Below are 18,252 nucleotides of genomic sequence, written 5' to 3'. Positions count from 1 at the left end.
TGGGGATTGAAGGAACTGTTTCACTTTATAAAGATTTAATCAGGACTAATGTGTCACCTTGGGGTGCACCGATACTATTTGTGAAGACGAAAGATGGCTCTATAAGGATGTACATCGGTTACAGGCAGTTGAACAAGCTTACCATCAAGAACAAGTATCTACTGATGCGTATTGATGATTTATTTGATCAGCTTCAGTGTGCTAGGGTATTCTCGAAGATGACTTGAGATCGGGGTACCATTAATTGAAGATCAGGGTTTAAGATATTCCTCAAACGACCTTTAGGACCCATTATGGGCATTATGAGTTCTTGGTAATGTCTTTTACGTCTACCAACGCCCCAACACTTGTCATGCACTTGATGAACAATGCATTTCAACCTTATTTGGATTCTTTTGTCATTGTCTTTATTGATATATTGGTGTATTCTCGCAGCAGGGAGGACAATGAGTAGCATTTGAGGATCGTGCTCTAGACATTGAGTGAGAAGAAGCTATATGCTAAATTCTCCAAGTGTCAGTTTTGGTTAGACTTAGTGTCATTATTGGGTCACGTGATTTCGAGTGAGGGGATTAAGGTGGATCCTCAGAAAATTTAGGCAGTTCAAAGTTAGCCCAAACCTTCTACCGCTACAGAGATCTGGAGTTTCCTAAGGTTGACTGGGTATTATCGCCGTTTTGTGGAAAGATTTTCATTTATCGTAGCCCCGGTGAAAATATTGGCGCAGAACAGTGCCCCATTCAGGTGGTCTGATGAGTGTGAGGAGATATTTTAGAAGCTCAAGACTGCCCTAACTACAGCTCCAGTTTTGGTTTTGCCTTCGCGGTCGGGTTCTTATACAGTCTATTGTGATGCTTCATGGGTTGGCATTAGGTGTGTGTTGACGCAGGATGGTAGAGTGATTGCCAATTCTTTATGTCAGTTTAATCCCTATGAGAAGAACTAACCAGTGCATTTGGAGTTAGCTGCCATTGTTCACGCGCTAAAGATTAGGAGGCATTTTATTTATAGTGTGACTTGCAAGGTGTTCTTGGATAACCGGAGTTTCTAACATCTATTCAGGCAACGGTGGTTAGATCTATTGAAATTCTATGATACCACCATTATTTATCATCCCGAAAAGGCCAATGTGGTGGCCTACACCTTGATTAGGAAGTAGGGGAACATGTGGAGTCTCGCTTTCATTCCAGCTAGGGATTGAAGGAGTTGTTGCACTTCATAAGGATTTAATCAAGCCTAACGTGTCACCTTGGGGTGCACCGATACTATTTGTGAAGAAGAAAGATGGCTCTATAAGGATGTGCATCGGCTACAAGCAGTTGAACAAGCTTACCATCAAGAACAAGTATCTACTGCTGCGTATTGATGATTTATTTGATTACCTTCAGGGTGCTAGGGTATTCTCGAAAATGACTTGAGATCAGGGTACCATCATTTGAAGATCAGGGTTTTAGATATTTCTCAAACGACTTTTAGGACCATTTATGGGCATTATGAGTTCTTGGTAATGTCTTTTGCGCTGACCAACTTCGCAACAACTTCCATGCACATGATGGGCAATATTTGAGGATCGTGCTCTAGACATTGAGTGAGAAGAAGCTATATGCTAAATTCTCCAAGTGTCAGTTCTAGTTAGACTCAGTGGCATTCTTGGGTCACGTGGTTTTGAGTGAGGAGATTACGGTGGATCCGAAGAAGATTGAGGCAGTTCAGAGTTGGCTCAAACCTTCTACCTCTACAGAGATCTGGAGTTTCCTAAGGTTGGTTGGGTATAATCGCCGTTTTGTGGAGGGATTTTTATCTATCGTAGCCACAGTGACTATATTAGTGCAGAACGGTGCCACATTCAGGTGGTCTGATGAGTGTGAGGAGAGCTTTTAGAAGCTCAAGATTGCCTTAACTACAGCTCTTGTTTTGGTTTTGCCTTCGCGGTCGGGTTCTTATACAGTCTATTGTGATGCTTCATGGGTTTGCATTAGTTGTGTGTTGATCCAGGATGGTAGAGTGATTGCCAATTTTTTACGTCCGTTGAATCCCTATGAGAAGAACTATGCATTTGGAGTTAGCAGCCATTGTTCATGCACTAAAGATTTGGAGGCATTATATTTATGGCCGGAGTTTTTAACATCTATTCAGGCAACGATGGTTGGATCTATTGAAAGACTATAATACCACAATTATTTATCATCCCGAAAAGGACAATGTGGTGGCCGACACCTTGAATAGGAAGTAGGGGAACATGGGGAGTCTCTCTTTCATTCCAGCTATGGAGTGACTGTACATTTGGATGTTCAAGCTTTGGCTAACAAGTTTGTGAGGTTGGATATTTTGGAGCCTAGCAGGGTTCTTGCTTTTATTGTATCGCAGTCATCCTTGTTTGGGGACATCAAGGCATGTCAGTATGATGATTCCTACTTGCTTGTCGTAAGGGACATGGTGCATCACTGTGATGCTAAGGAGGTGACTATTGGTGATGATAGGTTATTCATGCTTCACGGTCAGATCTATGTTTGTAATATGGATGGTTTGAGAGAGTCTATTCTTGAGGAGGCCCATAGTTCATGGTATTCTATTTATCCGGGTGCCGTGAAGATGTACCATGATTTAAGGCTACATTAATGGTGACAGAGGATGAAGAAAGATATTGTTGAGTATGTTGGACAGGGTTTGAAGTATCAGCAGGTTAAGTATGAGCTTCAAAGACCTGGCGGTTTGCGTCAGATGCTAGTTATACCAGAGTGGAAGTGGGAGCGTATCACGATGGATTTTGTGGTTGGGCTACCACGGACCTTGAGAATATTTGATATTGTGTGGGTCATTGTGGATATATTGACCAAGTTTACACACTTCATTCTAGTCATGACTACCTACCCTTCAGAGTTTTAATACTACACAATAGAGTTTAACTCTAGAAACGTCACAAGTGTAGCCACTCGAGCCTGTTGGTAGGGCTAAAACTAGTGCAATAGTCAACCTCTTCTTTAATTCTTGAAAACATTTGTTACACGCATCAAAACACTGAAACTTAACAGCTATTTGAGTCATCTTGGTCAATGGTGTTGTTAGTATAGAAAATCCTTCTACAAACCGTATTTAGTAACCAGTTAGCACAAAGAAACTCATAATCTCTATCGGTGTCATCGGCCTTGGCCAACTCTTGACCACTTCTATCCGCTGAGGATCAAATTTTATTCCCATACTCGATACCACGTGGCCTAGGAATGTCACAGATTACAAATAATATTCCACATATAAAATTTGGCGTACAACTCATTATCCTTCAAAATTTGTAAGGTTGTTCTGAGGTGTTCTGCATGCTCTTCCTCACTTTGGGAGTATACCAAAATATCATATATGAACATGATGATAAAAGCGTCCAAAAAGGTCTTGAACAACTAAGTCATGAGGTCTATAAATACAACTATAGATTGGTCAACCCAAAAGACATTACTAAAATTTCGTAGTGCCCGTAGTGAGTTCTAAAGGACATCTTAGGGATGTCTTCTTTTTTGATTCTGAGTGATGGTACCTTGACCTTAAATCTTTCTTTGAAATATATCTTGCTCCTTGAAGTTAATCAAACATGTCATCAATTCTAGGCAGATGGTATTTATTCTTAATTGTGACTTTGTTTAGTTGATGGTAGTCGATACAAATTCGGAATAAACCATCCTTCTTCTTGACAAATAAAAACCAGAGTGCCCCAAAGTGACATACTTGGCCTAATGAATATCTTATCAATAAGGTCTTTCAATTATTCCTTCAATTCTTTATGTTCTGATGGGGTCATTCTATAAGGAGGAATGGATATGGGCTAAGTGCCTAGCTGCACCTCTATGCAAAAATATATTACTCTCTCTGGAGAGAGACCGGGTAGGTCATTAGGGAAGACTTCTAGAAACTCTTTAAGGACTGAGATGGACTGGAGTTCTGGTTCTTCTAATTCTGTGTTAATAACATGGGGAAGATAGGCTAAACACAATTTTCCATTATCTTCTTAGCCTTAAGGTAAGAAATAAACATGCCCACATGCAAAGCTGTACATCCTTTCCATTCTAGGACTTCTTTATTTGGGAACTGAAATATAACTATTTTGGCTCTAAAATCAACATTGGCATAGCAGGATGATAGACAATCCATGCCCATAATCAAATCAAATTCTATCATTTCTAGTCCCATGAGGTCAGCTTTAGTACTATGCGTATGGATCAAAACTGTGCAATCTTTGTAAACTAACTTTGCTTGTACGCACTCACCAACTAGTGCAAAGACTAGAAATGTCTCCTTTAACAATTCCGAATCAATCCCAGTGTTCTTAGAAAAATATAGGCAACATATGGATAATTGGAGCCAGGGTTAGTTAACGCATATGCATCATGTGAACAAACTGGTAAGGTGCCTTTGACCATAGCTGGGGATTCCTCTGCACTTTAACAATCTAATGTTTCATATAAACATGGTTGTCCCCCTCCCTGAGTAGTTTAGGTTGTGCCCTTACCAGCTCCACGGCTTGGCTAAGTCTGAGAACCATGAGTAGAGGGTAGAGCCACATTGATAGAAATTGAAGAACTCAATGGATGAGTTGATTCCCCTTGTGCACTCTACTAAAACTTCGAGCAATTTATCTTGATGTTTTCAAGATCACCACAGTTATTATAGCCTCGAAATCTAAACTTACACTGCCCTTACACATTAAACTATAGGGAACCCTCTACTAAGACTACTACTCAACGTTACTCTGACATTATGAGACGAGAATCCTAAAATTTTGATTTTGGCAGTACGGGTTCCCATTACTTTGATTCTGCTTGAAAATGATAGTTCAGCTAAGCTGAAGAGCATATTGTGCTGGTGTTGATGTCGCCTTATTGAACCAATTCTCTCCTCCTCCACCTAATGCACTGTTATATCCACCTATAGTATGAGCCTTCTTGTTCTGCTCCTTGTCTGCCCTCCTCTTTTGCTTTTTCAGTTCCAAGTGCTTTGTAAATCCCATGACTGAAAAATAATGCTCCATACTTATAATTGTAGCTTCGATAGTATACTGAATGTGCTCTCCCAGCCCAAATATGAACCTGCAAATTTTTGCCTTCTCTATTTTGGAGCGTAGTTAGCCAGTTTGACAAAATCCATGCAGTATTTTTTGACACTCATAGTCTCATGTCTACGCTGCTTGAATTTTGTGTCCCGAGCTTTTCGGTACTCTTTTAGAGGGTTCAACTTGACAAACCCACTACATAGAGATGAAGACAGAGTCCTTTGTCTGCATGTCTGTGGTGGAGTATCAACCCCTCCTCATCCCTGACTGGCCATGAAGGTGGTAAATATTTCCATTACACTTTTAACTAAACTAAAAGCATCTCCTATATTTGGAGGCATGATCACTTGAGCTGGGGCTATTGTTGGGGGTGGTGGTGGTGTTTGGTTCTGAATGCCCATTGCAACTTGCTCAACCTAATCCTCTTCCCTAGGTGGAGGTACTCGCCCAACCTGCTCAACTTGTTCAATCTGGTGGGCCTGAGTTGCCTTAGCTGGGCGGCTCTTTTCTTATTTACTGCAGTAGTTGGGACATGATCCAGAGTAGCAACTAGAGCGGGAGTGTTATCGATGCAATTGCAAGTTTGAGCCTTTTTTGCGGATTCGAAAATGAACGTATTAGAAACATACTCAAGTTATGCTTTATCGAACGATCTAGAGTGAGAATAATGGGAACTCTGGAATAAAGTGCAACTGTTAGAAACTAAATAAACAGTAAAATATGATAAAGGGGACTTTAGGTACACGGCTTTATAGACCCCTAGGACTCTCTAAACCTGGCTCTAAGAGTTCTTCATGACCTAATTTCTAACCGAGAAACAATAACTTGACCGAGCGAACATACTAATATGTTATTTCTTTTCTACTAAGCATGTCAACATTTAAAGCTAGATCCAAAAGCATTATGCAGATATCTAGTTCTTAACATTCAATAACTAATAGAAACAAAATAAAATCTAACTTTACTTTCTGACTCGGTAACTGTCACGCCCCAAACCTGGGGAGGTGTGGCCGGCACCCGGTGCCATATTTAGCCTGAGCGTACCACTCTGTAATTGTGAATTCTGGAGGTGTAACCCTCAACTTAGGCTGACGAGACCTACCTGCGAGCTGACAATACAAATCAAGGCCGATGAGGCCACCATGAATGTCTAAAACGAACAATACCAAACTAACATGTACACAGGGCTGGCAAGGCCACAATACTGATATACAAAATAAACAGGACTCATCTACAAGTCTCTAGATATAATTGAACTGTATCATGGTCAGGACAGGGCCTCGACCTACCCATCAAACCTTTATATATAAAATAGACTCCAAGGTCTAGACCCGGTAACTCCGAGGAAGTGGAGCTTACCAACCAAGCTGATGTTGGACTCTCTCTATAGGGAAGGTCTATCCAGCTGTCTATCAGGACCTGCAAGCATAAAATGCAGCGTCCCCAGCAAAGGGCGTCAGTACGAATAATGTACTGAGTATGTAAGGCATAAAAATCAGTATATAAAAGACATGAAAGAAACATGGAGTAAAGGACTCAACCTGTAACTCTGAATAGCTTTGTGAATCATTTATAATGTCATGCATATGCGTATAAATGTCATATCATGCATAGGTATATGCATACATAACATCATCAAGCCTCTGAGGGTAACCCATCATATCATCTCGACCTCAGTGGGCGAAATCATCAACGTATGCCATCTCTCTCTCTCTCTCTCTCTCTCTCTCTCTCTCTCTCTCTCTCTCTATATATATATATATATATATATATATATATATATATATATATATATATATATATATATATATATATATATATATATATATATATATACACACACACACACACACACACACACACACACACACACACACACACACACACACACATACATAATGAAGTGAGTCAATAAGATCTCTTGGAATGTCAGAAGAACAATATGCCTTCGGTTAATATCACGAAATAAAATTTATCAACTTACGTATTATCTGAGACCCATGAATAAAATATATAATAATAGGGCACATGGGGAATCAATAACATAGGCACTCCTAGTACTTCTAAGAATAGTGTCATTTGTGAATGTTGCGTGTTTCCTCGTTTCGTTTGTAGCATTTGGATCATGCCAAAAGGAAAGAACGGATAGCCTTAACATACCTTATCTACAAAGCTACAACTGTTTCACAAGTCCTCGCACCTCTTACGGATGGTAATCTATATCATACAAAGGATTGGTATCAATATCGACTTCATATTTCATAGGGAAGTTTATTTAGTCATTTTATCGAATAACTTGTGTGCATAACTTCATAGGGTTTTTTATAGCTCCAATTCAACATGGTCTAGCACAATGATCTTCATCTTCACTTCCCCTCATCCTCACCATGATATCCATACCTTTACAATTTCATTTGGTATCTTAAAACATGTAAAAATAGCCCATACAACATAGTTCAACTTCAAGTTTCATAGTTACTAGTTTCTTCAATAATCCTCCAACAAAATTAACCCCAACACTTGTACAAACTTAATATTAGGTTATGGAATATGAAACTTACCTCAAATATACCAACAACCATCTGTTCTTTAACTCACTTCAACACCAAGTAACTTCCTAACTCATCACATTAATGTGTTAGAAACTAGACTCGTATATATTCAATTTTGTAGGTGGATCACTCCATAATTCAATATACATTGAGAGAAAAGCTCAGCTATATTTGACCTAATCTTCAGCATATTTATGAATGTAACTTGTGATGACCTTTGCCAACTTTTGTTCCACAACTCGCTTGACTTCAGAACATAACACACGACTATCATAGGACTAAAATAACTCATAACATGATGTCCTTGTTATGTTAAGCAACCTAGTCTCACCCCAAAATTACACGTTATAACATTCCCAACTTCTCGACTTTCGACGAAACTTATTTTCTTCAATTCGTTTAGCTTCTAAGCCTTCCAACCCTCTTGGTACTTGTTATGCATTATCTTTAATATTTTTAACCTCCAAATTAACATTATTAACTTACTTTGTACTTCCAAATATAATCTCATTTATAAGCTTACATCAATTAACTTACGATGTACTTTTACGTACGAAAATATGGGGTGTAACATTATTTCCCCCTTTGGAACATTCGTCCTCGAATGTTGACTAATGCGCTTATCGGTCTCATAACCGGATAGCTCTTACGAACACTTTAGTACTGTCCTTGCCATCTAGGAAACTATTATGTGAATAAATCCAAAGTCCAGGGCATTCCCCCATTTAGGCCTCTTTCTCACACCACGACCTGTGGTTGGAATTCTTCCAATCTCGTAACTGTTACTACATTCTGTCATGCAGCCTGTACGACTCTGTCCTTGTATCTGCATCTATGTTATCTTCTCTCCTTTTTCTTCCATCTTTTAGCCAATCTCTAGGCCTCACTTTGTGAATGTATGTCGTACTATGACAAGCTGTCCCTCTGGGCATCTGTAGGTGTACTAAAGTTGTTCGCTTGGTACTTTGTCGAACTTACGACTATTGCTATATTTTGTTTCATAGACTCGGTTATCTATCCTTATGGCTTTACTGCATCTAGGTAGGTCATACTATACCATAAATCTTACATTGGTTTTACTATTATCGAGGTCTGCTAACCAACTCCGGGTTACCCTCTCGCTGCTTATCCTACATGTATAAATCTAAGTCCTTTTAATGCTTCCTCATTACTGTTCATCCTAAGAATGACAGCCTAATCTCATATCATACTTTGGAACTTTTATCCCTCTATTTGTGATTCACCTCAATTTTTATCTATAATCTACCACTGATAATTTGAAATCTCTTACGTAACACATTATCATTAGGGCTTACGTCTCACCGGGGAACATCTGAAGTGATTTGCCTAATCCATCTAGGGGAGATACTATACTTAAATAACTGTATTTAATGGCTTCGCAATGTGGTTCATCTTATGGGGGGTATTCTAATCCCATGCCATTCATAATATCCCTTCTCTATGAATCATTACTCAATCGAAGGCCTAAACGTCATTCTCTTATCATTTATCACAATTACACTTACATTCTACTACCAGGGCAGCATTTCATCTCTTCTAAATGCTCCTAGTCTTAGACTCCTCTGAGTTCATTCGGGTTATACTGAGCTTTCTATAACTTACAGAAACCATAATCTCTCTTATTTTCATGGGCTTAATCCCGATGAGTTACCTATTCTCGTCACCTTCTCACTCGCCTTTTCTTATCTTTATTCCTGTCTTCCTAAACCTTGTCGCTCTACCATACTTTAGCATGCGACCTACACATATCAATGTATACTACTCACAACCTTCCTTTAACTTTCTTGCACCAAAGATTTTCTTATGTTATTCTGGAACCTCAAGCGAGACATCACATCGTCTCTAACTCTTCTTTACTCTCTTAACTAGACCTCTCGGTACCTGGAAACCATAGGCTGGAAGATATGCCACTGACAACACCGCTATCATTTCTGGATACTGAATTGTAGTGCTTCTAGCCCTCTATCTGAAGTATGGACTATTCACAACCTTCTACACTTGAGTATCTCGTACCTTCTTCACATTTACCTTACTTGCCTTAAAATCTCGCATTGTATCTTCTATCTCTTTCATAACCTCCCTTCCACATAGGTATAATTCACATCCACAACTTGAAAGTATACTATAATACTTGCACCTCTGGTGCATACACAATCCGGTGGGAGCTTCTTACTGACTTCTTATGAGGTTGGTACTCTTCTAATTGACTTTATCATAGATTAGTTATAAAATATGGCTGTTGTCCTATCTATCTTATACCTCCAATATTAAGAGCGATTCTACAATGTTCTCAATCACAATTTTTATAATTATCTGGGTCCAAAAGTCAGACCCCTAATTTATTTAGCTGATGTAACTCTTTAGTTTCCTCTTCTCTCTAAGCCTTTATGTAGGCTTAAGCTATCTTTCTATCTGCGACTGAGGGTATTAGTTATTACTTTAGCCTTTCATGGACGTTATGGAATATCCATGATATAATCTTCTAACAATTCAATCCTTTTTCTGCGACCTGGACTCAATTGTTTCTTTTAACTTATACCGGAGTCTTCTACGGCTGTATGAATGTCAATATATATGCTACATGGATAATACTCCAAAATCTTAAGTGCATTCATAACGTGACTAACTTTGGGTCATTGATCGAATAATTCCTTTCGTTCCTTCTCAGCTTTCTTTAAATGTAAGCAATTACTTTTCCTGGTCTTTCTGCCACTTGTTGTGTGAATACTTGGCTTATCTTAGTTCCCACGCATACTGGAATTTTTGTGCAACTCATACGATCTCGAATATTACTTTTGATTTTACTTCCCGTTAATTAGACACGATAGGTGTCACTTTATTATGGAGTGCATACAATATTATAGTGAGACTGTTGTTACAAGACCATTTCTTCTTCAAGCTACTATGCTTAGGTTGAAGCCTTCTCCCTTATTTCCTTAGCTAGTCTTTTGTTGTAGTACTTAGGGGAGGCCTTCTGACTCTTATAAAGCTGCGAGCTTATTACCTCGTATACCCGATGGAATTTTTGATGTTCTTACTCGCCTATAATTATCCTTATTTGCTTAATTTTGTGCTTTTGTGATCGTAGGGTTACTTCTGGATTGAAATTTTGGATTGTCTCCCCAATGGTATTCTCTTTTGTTTTCGTAAAGCTTATGTGGTACCTTTAACTACCCAAACTCCTATTTGAATATTTCTCAAGGATTATGATGGCGTATCTGCGAGACTGAATTTCCTATGCTAGGTTTCACTACGTTTATCTTGCATGATCTACTGCTTTATGTGAGACCTATTGTCTAGACATAACTAGTCTCTTCCTGAATCAACTACTAACTACTCGTCAGTCCATGCTCATATTTATATTCTGCGTAACCTCTCTTGGGTTATGTCTTTTGTCTTAACTTACCCTTTCGCACTAGATCCTAATGTATCAAGTGTCCATTCGCACTTATTTACTAATTAAAATCTTGGTAGGGAACCCTTACTGCCTATTCTCGGCATCGTCCTTACATAACATTCTAGATTCATAACATATCTGTAGGATACCAATAAATGCAATCGCATCCCTTTCGCCTTTTTACCTCATTCTTCCTTTACCATTTCATAGTTACCTGAACTACTTAACTCTGACTTAATACCATATCACACCATCTTTCCCCCTTTAGGGGAGTACTAGCATTTAATGCTCTGAAGTTTACATGCAGATATTTTACCTCTTCATCTTCGGCGTCTTTCCATATTTTCAATGACCCTTGCTCGCCTTGCAGTAATACTTCTGTACCAGGGATAACTGAATTTCTTAAGCACGAGGGGGACACCTAGTGTAACTAGCACACTTAGTCCCTTAAGCTTAACTCTGCTCCCGATGCTTGCTTTTAGTGAAGCGTCTTCCTGAATGACCTTTAAAGATTATTCTTCTGTTGTCCATTCTATTGTTGACGGAACACGGTCTCTGAAATTCTCACAATGTTGACTATTATCAAATCCTCCGGTCTCAAAATTTATCTTGTTTACTAGCCCATGCTGATTTTTATTACTCCAGGGGTCTACTTTGCCTTCTGGTAATTGTGTTGGAATCACCAACTCATTTCTCGAAATGAGGATATAACTTTATGGCTTATACTCTTTTATAGTCTCAAGGATTGTCCCTTTTTGTCTTTTCCTTCACTTGACTATAGACTCTATCATCTTGTCATATTTTGATTTACCGTTATCACCCATTTATCACATCTTACTCATAATGCTTCATTTACTCTCTTCTTATTCTCCTGCTAATATCTTTGTCTATTACCTTATAATGAAAATTTCAACAAAATATTTTTTCAATTTTAGCTCCACGTGCTCCATCTCACTGGCTCTTCGGGTCGCCTAACATTCTCTTTTTCTAGGGGCGGGAGTCATACTAACGTAAATATTTATCCCTTTTAAGATTCCACTGTATATCTTCTGAAATTCCTGAACGTTCTAGTATTCATATCTGACTGTATTATTCTAAAGTGCATCATTTGGGTGTCTCACAAGTAGAACTATTACCACGTTTGCAATATCCTTCGAAAATATCAGCTAACTCTAACAATTCATCCACCATTTTGGGTTACTTTAACCCCAGCTGGATCCTGATATCCAATCCTTCTCTTAAACTATATTTGTTAGCTACCATAGGGCATAACTGACATGGGTGTGGCCAATTGTACATACCTCTGTTACTATTGAAGGTAACTCATAATGTTTATATTTCTCTACCTGAATTATAAATACTGATAATCTTCACTAACTGGGTACCCCGTACCCTTCTTCACCTTGTTTCCGTTACCTGTTGAAACTTATACTTTTACCTTTTGATACTCCAATGGTCTGCTATTCGCGGGGCGTGTTAGATATTCACCATCCTAAGGTTTTATGCAAGAAATTTACACATCGGGTAAGCACGATCTGGTAGGGCCTCAAACTGGTCCATGTCGTCAAGAACTCTCCCTCTACTAGTGCCCTTACTTTCTGTTGTATTAGCCCTCTAGCTAGCTGTAATCTTTATAATTGCAAATATCTCTAAGTAAACATAAGTTCTGGCTCAAACCCTTATGACTCGGCTCTATAACACGATTTAGATTTGAAAAAAAGGGTAAGCGACTCATAAATGCCTTGTAGCTTCTTGTTTATATAATGTGGTGCACAACACATCTATAAACAAGGCTCTACTAGACACAATTTATAGACTCCCTAGGATAGAACTATTCTGATATAAAGTTTGTTATGCCTTAAACCTGGGGAGGTGTGGCCAGCATCCGGTGCCATATTTGGCACGAACGTACCACTCTGTAATTGTGAACACTGGAGGGGTAACCCTCAACTTAGGCCGACGAGGCCTACCTGCAAGCTGACAATACCAATCAAGGCCGACGAGGCCACCATGAATGTATACAACCAGCAATACCAAACTAACATGTACACAGGGCTGGCAAGGCCACAAAACAGATATACAAAATATACAGTACTCGTCTACAAGCCTTTAGAGATAACTGAACTGTATCATGGTCAGGACAGGGCCTCGACCTACCCATCAAACTTGTATATATAAAATGGACTCCAAGGTCTAGACCTGGTAACTCCAAGGAAGTGGAGCTTACCAACCACGCTGATGTTGGACTCTGTCTACTGGGAAGGTCTATACAGCTGTCTACCGGGACTACAAGCATGAAATGCAATGTCCCCAGCAAAAGAGATGTCAGTGCGAATAATGTAGAGTATGTAAGGCATAAAAATCAGTATATAAAAGACATGAAAGAAACATGGAGTAAATGACTCAACCTGTAAGTCTGAATAGCTCTGTGAATCATGAAATATTTATAATGTCATGCATATGCGTATAAATGTCATATCATGCATGGGTATATGCATACATAACATCATCAAGCCTCTGAGGGCATCCCATCCTATCATCTCAGCCTCAGTGGGCGAAATTATCAATGTATGTCAGCTGATCAGGTGGTGGTGCGTATACAACGCCATAACCTTTCCCCATACCTCATATATATATATAATATACACGTATATAACGACATCTGATCATGGGTCAATATACACGTATAAATGAATGCAATGCATAATGAAGTAAGTCAATAAGATATCTCTTAATGTCATAAGATCAATATGCCTTCGGTTAATATCGCGAAATAAACTTTATCAACTTACGTATTTTCTGAGACCCATGAACAAACGATATAATAATAGGACACATAGGGAATCAAGAACATAGGCACCCCTAGTACTTCTAAGAAAAGTGTCATTTGTGAATGTTGCGTGTTTGCTCGTTTCATTTGTATCATTTGGATCATGCCAAAAGGAAAGAAGGGATAGCCTTAACATACCTTATCCACAAAGTTACAACTGTTGCACAAGTCTTCGCATCTCTTACGGATGGTAATCTATATCATACAAAAGATTGTTATCAATATCTACTTCATATTCTATAGGGAAGTTCATTTAGTCATTTTATCGAACAACTTATGTGCATAACTTCATAGGGTCTTTTATAGCTCCAGTTCAACATGTTCTAGAACAAGGATCTTCATCTTCACTTCCCCTCAACCTCACCATGATATCCATACCTTAAAATTTTCATTTGGTAACTTAAAACATGTAAAAACAGCCTATACAACATAGCTCAACCTCAAGTTTCATAGTTACTAGTTTCTTCTAGAAGTCTCCAACAAATTTAACCCCAACACTTGTAAAAACTTAAGATTAGGTTATGGAAGATGAAACTTACCCCTCAAATATACCAACAAACCTCTGTTATTTAACTCACTTCAACACCAAGTAACTTTCTAAGTCGTCACAACGAGAAGGAAATGGAGTTAATGGTAACCACAATATTCTTTATGTCGAACTTGCGTGGTTTATATTTGGATTCACTCAAGGATCATGGGGGAACCCTTGGAGAGCATCTAGGAGGGTTTAGGAACTATTTTGGTCTAGAAAAAAGAGTTAAAATGACTTAGAATTGACTTATATACAAGCTGGAGTTTTACACCGGCTTAGTGGGTCCCACAGGAGTTGCTTGTGCAGTCTCGCAAAAATATAAATATCTCTATACTCCAATGTCATATTAGAAAACTATTTAATGTGTTAGAAACTAAACTCGTAGATATTCAATTTAGTAGGTGGATCACCCCATAATTCAATGTACATTAGGAGAAAAGCTCAGCTACATTTTACCTAATATTCAGCATATTTATGAATGTAACTTGTGATGACCTTTGCCAAATTTTGTTTCACAACTCGCTTGACTTCAAAATATAACACACGAATATCATATGATTAAAATAACTCATAACATAACCTCCTTATCATGTTAAGCACCCTAGTCTCACCCTAAAAGTACACGTTATAATATTCACAACTTGTCGACTTCAAATGAAACTTATTTTCTTCAAATTGTTTAGCTTCTAACCCTTCCAACCCTCTTGGTACTTGTTATCCATGATCTTTAATATTTGTAACCTACAAATTAATGTTATTAACTTACTTTATGTACTTTTAAAGATGATCTCATTTCTGAGCTTACATTAATTGACTTACGATATACTTTTACGTACGAAAATATGGGGTGTAACAATAACGAGCAGCCTTTTGACGAAGTGCCTGAGCGTTATACATTAGTTTACTATCAAATATAATAATAATAATAATAATAATAATAATAATAATAATAATAATAATAATAATAATAATAATAATAATAATAAAAAGACTAAAGTCAAGCAATGAACTTTACGGCCTGAAACAAAGCTCACCAAAAGTCTGCTAGGGCGGGAGAAGGTCCTAAATCCTGACTTGCTCATCTAACTAACATGCACTTACATTGAAATAAGTCAATGTAGGTTCATAGAAAAATAATTGAACGTTATTATACTACAGCAGTACTCAGTAAGTAAATAACCCTCCGACTAAAGCTGGAACGAGACTCTAAAATAATTATGCATACATGACATAGTAAAATTTTAAAGGTTCAAATGAATAGTTAAGACAAACAATTCATATTTCTTTGATAAAGCTCATCTTTACTTCCTTAGGAAAAATTCACTTTCATTTATTTTATGAAAAATTCTTCTTTCTTTCTTCTCTCATCTTTTTCTGGGGAGTACGAAGGATTCTGATATATTTCTTATTCTTGTATAAGTCGAGAACAATTCTAGCCTGATTGCATGGCTCCATCCCTGTGGTGCCGCACAGTCCAAAAATCTAGCAGGCTCGCATTCTCATGTCTTATCAGGGCTATTCTTTGCAGTGCTCGTCCAATGGTGCACTATTAAACGTACTCTGGCACGAGTATTTTCGAGGCATCGTAAGCAATTAAGGCTACTAACCTCTCTCGGAGATCTAGGAACTCCTAAAATAGTTCTGAAAATTCTTTAATCAAATAATTCAAATTTATCTTTGTACTTCTTATTTATCATCTGAAACAGTTCTATAAGTTCATAAGAAGGAAATCCAGATATTTTATAATACTTCAAAAAGATATCAAAATTATATAATATGCATGAGACATAATTATAGAACACTTGATGATTAAAGAAAAATTAGTTAAGGTATAACTTAAGTATCTCTCTAGCACTCTTGTGGATAATGTGAGATCACTCGTTCCAATCAGAACCCATATTAACATTCTAAAAAATTTACAAACTTTGTAAAATATGAACTATGCGAGAAGACATCTTTAGTAAAAGTATTATTTTAGCTCCCCTTAATTTCTTCTTTTCAAAAGGTATATGCTTCAATTCAAAAATGAATCGTCAAACATGTGGAACCTACATTGAACTCCATCACAAAAGGTTAACAAATATAATCGCTATTAAAGGTTGTAAATTTCTAAGAACCCTAAATTTAAGTTTTCAATCTTTCTACAGTTATAAGGTTCTAGTTGTCTACTACGATTCCATCCACTAATGTCGTTTATAGACCCATAATGATACTCCGTTCGAGTTAGTGTTGAAGATCTTACCTTATGAGAGAGACCTAATTGAAATCCTTGTCCAAGCTTGTTGTTACTTTTCTTGAAATCTAGGAATTTAAAAGGGTATCCTTGTCAATCATGGCATTAATCTCATGGGTTAAACTTAATTTGATTATTGGGAACTTACTTTAGAAGTTTGGGGAGATCCTTGGTGAAATAGTTCTTCAAAAGTTCTAAAGGTTGTGCCAAAACACGAGTGGCAAAATCTTCCCCGACTTTTTCTTTTTAAATCTCCATTTTTTGGGGCTTGAGAAGTTTTTGTGCATGGCACCGAAGGAGGACCAGGCAAAATTTTGGTTTTTTCCCATATGTTGTTCAAGGTTTAATTATGATACAAAAACTCCAAAAATTTCTATTTTTATGATGCTATGTTGCGTGACGTACAACCCTTCCTTGACTACGAAAATGTTAATTTTTCTTTGTTTTACTCACTTCCAAGTTGTTCTAACATCCTTACTGAGTTCCATAACCTCCTAAACGTATATTAACACACTCCTAAGGTCCCGTTGACCTCCAAACATATAACTATACCTTATTCCCCAAATCATGGAGCCAATAGTTATTCCAAATTAAGTATAAAAATTATGGGGTTTTACATCTTTCATATTTACTATTCCACAAAAGTTACTCCAAGAACCAAGAAAGAGGTGAATTGTGGTCTTTCATCCTTATTTATCATTATAAGTGTAATCACCATGTTGGTCGTATTGAGTTTTAGCATCCTATTTTTTTTTTTTTGAGACTTTTCGAAGGTTTGTATAATAATTTGGGACTTACATGTATTTGTACTAGTAGGCTTGCATTCTAACTTGAACATTAGAAGTTTATTAAGCTAACTTTGATCTTTGATTTGAGTAATTGAGCTCCATTTTGTGTTTTGAGATCTTGGATAGGTCTGTATAGTATTTTTGGAAGTGTACTTATATTCGAATTTCAGTAGTATTAGTAGCATTCATGCACCTTCATATTCTCTGATCTATATTATATCATGTTGTTTAGTTCATTTCAGTTATCGTATTTCCATATTGTTACTATTTGGTACTACTTATTCTTTCTCCCTCTTTTTCTTCTCTCGCCATCTTCTTCTCCTCCTTCTTCTTCTCCTCCTCCTTCTCCTTATCCTTCTCCTCTTTATCCTTCTTCTCCTCCTCCTTCGTCTTCTCCTCCTCCTCCTCCTCCTTCTTCTTCTTCTTCTTCTTCTTCTTCTTCTTCTTCTTCTTCTTCTTCTTCTTCTTATCCTCCTTCTACTTCTTCTTCTTCTTCTTCTTCTTTTTATTCTTCTTTTCCGCCTCCTTCTCCTTATCCTCCTCCTACTTCTTCTTCTTCTTCTTTTTATTCTTCTTTTCCTCCTCCTTCTCCTTCTCCTTATCCGTCTCTTCCCCCTTCTCCTTCTTATTACCCTTCTTCTCCTCCTCCTTCTCCTTCTCCTTATCCTTATCTTCCTCCTCCTCCTTCTCAATATCCTTCTTCTTCTCCTTATTCTCCTTCTCCTTCTCCTCCTTCTCCTTCTCAATATCCTTCTTCTCATTCTCCTCCTTCGCGTTCTCCTTTTCCTTATCCTTCTTCTCCTCCTCTTCCTCCTCCTCCTCCTCATCATTCTTCTTCTTCTTCTTCTTCTTCTTCTTCTT

The sequence above is a fragment of the Nicotiana tabacum genome, chromosome 13 (assembly GCF_000715075.1).
Source record: "Nicotiana tabacum cultivar K326 chromosome 13, ASM71507v2, whole genome shotgun sequence".
Lineage (NCBI taxonomy): Eukaryota > Viridiplantae > Streptophyta > Magnoliopsida > Solanales > Solanaceae > Nicotiana > Nicotiana tabacum.
The sequence above is the reverse complement of the archived record's forward strand: the minus strand, read 5'-3'. Positions refer to the sequence as shown.